Here is a 3452-nt window from a genome sequence, read left to right on the forward strand (position 1 = left end):
GCAGGAGCAGTACGGGGCGGGTTCCCTACTGGGGAGCGGCGGCTGCGGCAGCGCTTGCTCGGGGGGCCCCGGCGAGAGCAGGGCCGGAGGGAGGAGGAGGGCAAAGGACGGGACGGACGGTGAGCTCAGACCGATGCCTCTCTTGGCTCGCAGATACCACCAGATGCGTATCCCAGGATCGCATTGCTTCCAGCACCCACCCTGTGCCGGGATGGGACCGGGCTGCTGGGAGCCAGCACGACAGGAACACCCGTGGCCCCAGGAAAGAGCCACGCAAAGGACGCTTTGGATTGCAAGGACCAGCGGCCTGAGCTCCGACCCTGCCCTGTTTTGACTCGCCCTATAATTCAAGTTTTTGGCCGAAGTGGGAGGGGATAAAGGCATGGGTTGTCTCGGCCACTGGCCGCGCTTTTCCCTTGCATGGAACAGTTGGGGCTGCCCCAGGGCCCTTCTGCCCTCCTCCAGCACCAGGGGCATTTTTCATCACCCAGAGCTTGTAAACAAGAAACGGACACAGTCAAGAAGGCTACAAGGGCCTCCCTTCCAGCCTGGCTCTGCAGATGCTGAGGCTGCTCTGGGCTCTGCTGGGGTTCAGCTCTGGCCATGGCTGAGCTCACTCTCCTCTCACATTGCCCCAATCAGCTGAATCGCAGGGTGATAAGGAAGGGATACTTCAAGGGAGTTAAGGTTTAACAGAATTTTTATTCAAAAAACACGAGGGTAAAAATTAACAACCTGAATATACAACAGAAGAAAGGACAGCTTACCAAAGTTGCCACCAGCAACTTTGCTTTGACTGGCAAGGAGTGCAGTGCAGACAAACTCCAGACAAAGGGTTCAAGGCAAAGTTGAGAACAGCAAATAAAATCAAAAGAGAGAGTACAACAACAATATGAAAGAGTACTAGAAGAGAAAGAGCAGAAGTGTAGGGATACTTACAGGCAGTTCATTTAAGAGGCTGTCTCTTCTCCAGGGCATAAAAACAACACAGAAACAAAGCTCTGAGCATGAAACCACTCCTGTTCTCACCATCTCTTTTGAAGGACCATCATGTCCAAGCCATGGGCAGCACAAGCAGGAGCCCTGACCTCACAGCTGACAGCTGCCATCCCTCCTTCAGCCAGATACGTCTAACAACATCCTGTGAAGTTCCTCCATCCATGGACTCCATCACCAACCAGAGATCTTCATCAACAGGTAGCTGAAAGAAGACAATGGTATAGAGAAGAATGTGCACAGCTAAATTACCTTATGGAAAAGACTACAGGGGAGTTTTGCTTCCAGGTCACTTGTAAATGAACACAGAGTAAAATGGAGAGACATTCCTGTAGCTACACTGGCCTTGGAATCTGCACAGTCTAAAGGAGAAGAAGACTGAAAAAGGAGATGCCTTCCATGGCAAGCACATGAAAAATGTGCTCAGGAACACCCAAGATCAGTCTGGAACCACAACACCAGCTGGTTCACCACCTTAACTCAGCGATTCCACCAGTAACTCCTCAACTCTCAGAGTTATCCATGGGAGGAGGCCATGCACCACTTAGCACAAAAGTGGTCAACTGTCAGGAAAACCTTGCTAAAAGTGCCTTCAGAAACAGGAAAGGCAGTTGAAAAATGGGCAAAATAGTTGCTTCTGGAAACAAGAATCTCATCTTCCTAGCATCAAGGGAAAAGAGTAGGGGAGAAGGTAGGCTGGAGTCAGGGCTGAGGAGAGAGCAAGGGAACAGCAGCAGGCCCCAGGAGCAGCAGCCCAGCCTTGATGCAGTTAGTTTTATAGTTAGTTTTTATACATCCCAACCCCTCCCAAAGTCTGCCCATGGACAGGAGACCATTGATCTGGTCCAAACTTTCTTGGCCACCCATTGTGGAGACCATCACCATGCATTTAGCTGATGCATTGATTTTCAGAGATTAAGACCACGCCAGCATGTGCTGCTCTGAAAGATATCACTGCCAAGAAGTCACTGACTTGAACTTACCCTTGGCCAACTGGCTCAGCTTCATTGTGTTTCTTGGCAGGCTCCCCCAGGCTCACAGTTCCCTGAAAAAAACAACAGGAAAGATGGTCACTCCAAGATGGAGACCCCACCATGCAGCAGAGCCAAAATGCAGCCCCACCCTCTGGGGCTCTGGGTGGGCAGGAGCAATAAAGGACTCTGTGACATTCAGCTGCAGAGGAACACTGAGCACAGCTGATGCTCAGACAGACAGACAGACAGACAGACACACACACCCTGCTCTGGCAGACAGGACAGAGAGCAGACGTGCTCAGCTGCATGAGGCACCTCTCTGTCTCCCCTCTGGCTGTGAAGCTGTGCTGCTGTCAGAATGCTCAGCCCATGGTGCCTCAACAGAGGGAGGTTCACTGTCCTCTTCCCAAAAAGGTGGTGCCTCATCATCCTCTTCCCAAGCAGTGGGATGTTCATGGTGCTCTTCCCACACAGGGAGATGCTGTCCCTCTCCTTCCCCCATGGCGTGATGTCTGCTGTGCTCTTCCCAGGCCACTGTCTGTCTGCCCTCCTCTTCCCACACTGTGAGATCTTTGTTCTCCTTCTTCCTGTGATGAGGCTGTTCCCACTCCTCATCCCACACCACAAGACATTCCCTGTCCTTGATTCACACTGCTGGAGCTTTGCTGTCATCTTCCAGAATGGTGGGAAATTCACCACTATCTTCAAGAACCGTGGAAAGTTCACCATTGTCTCCAAGAACAGAGGGAAATTCACTTTGTTCCTTCTCCCCAGCCTTCTTGTCTTGCTGCTCTTTAGCCTCCTCTTTGGAGACAGAGCTAGAGGAGCCCCTGATGCAGCTTCTGTGCTTTGTGGACAGACAGTAGTGTGAGGGACAGGCAGTTGTATCACATTTATGGCCTTATTTATCCTCAGCTGCACTAAGGAGAAATAGCATTCTGGGGTGTTCAAACCAACAGTGGGCTAAAGTAGACATTGCCACTTATGCTTGTGAATTAGATACTCCACCATGGCTAAAAGCAGCATGCAGTCTTCTGGCTGCAAAATCATTCCTGCAGCCGTTCAAAAGCTCTTCAACAAAAAAGGAGAAAACAGCCGGGGATCCCTTAGCTTCTGCTGCTGCAAAGACACTGACAGGAACTTTCAGTCAGCCCATCAGGCTGGCACTCGGCTGCAACACACCAAAGGTTCCTTTCCACTCCAACGGTTCCTTTCCACTCACCAAAGGAGGAGCTTCTCGGTAGCCACGCCTGAGGTGCCCTGCAATGCGAGAGGGAAAATTAACCAGAGGGTATCAGGAAAATAAACTGTCAGTGCTGGAAAATCCCACGCAACAAGGCAGCCTCGAGAGAGCGTTCTGCTTTCACAAGGTCCCTCCAGGAGTCCTTTCACTGAAACCCCGGTGCCTGCATGAGAGCCCCCAAACGCGGAGCCTCCCCATTCGCTGCCCTCAGCCAGCGGGATCGCCGCTCCTCACCCACA

General features: G+C 51.7%; 1 long non-coding RNA gene across 1 annotated transcript; it reads right to left on the reverse strand.

Moving 5' to 3' along the window:
* Positions 1-682: 682 nt before the first annotated feature.
* Positions 683-3236, reverse strand: LOC115947771. Its single transcript, XR_004081629.1, has 3 exons — positions 2234-3236; positions 1980-2041; positions 683-1201 (listed from the first exon to the last, which is right to left on the reverse strand). It is a non-coding gene; the product is annotated as an uncharacterized LOC115947771 (long non-coding RNA).
* Positions 3237-3452: the final 216 nt, after the last annotated feature.

This window comes from Geospiza fortis, unplaced genomic scaffold (genome assembly GCF_000277835.1).
Source record: "Geospiza fortis unplaced genomic scaffold, GeoFor_1.0 scaffold157, whole genome shotgun sequence".
Taxonomy (NCBI): Eukaryota; Metazoa; Chordata; class Aves; order Passeriformes; family Thraupidae; genus Geospiza; species Geospiza fortis.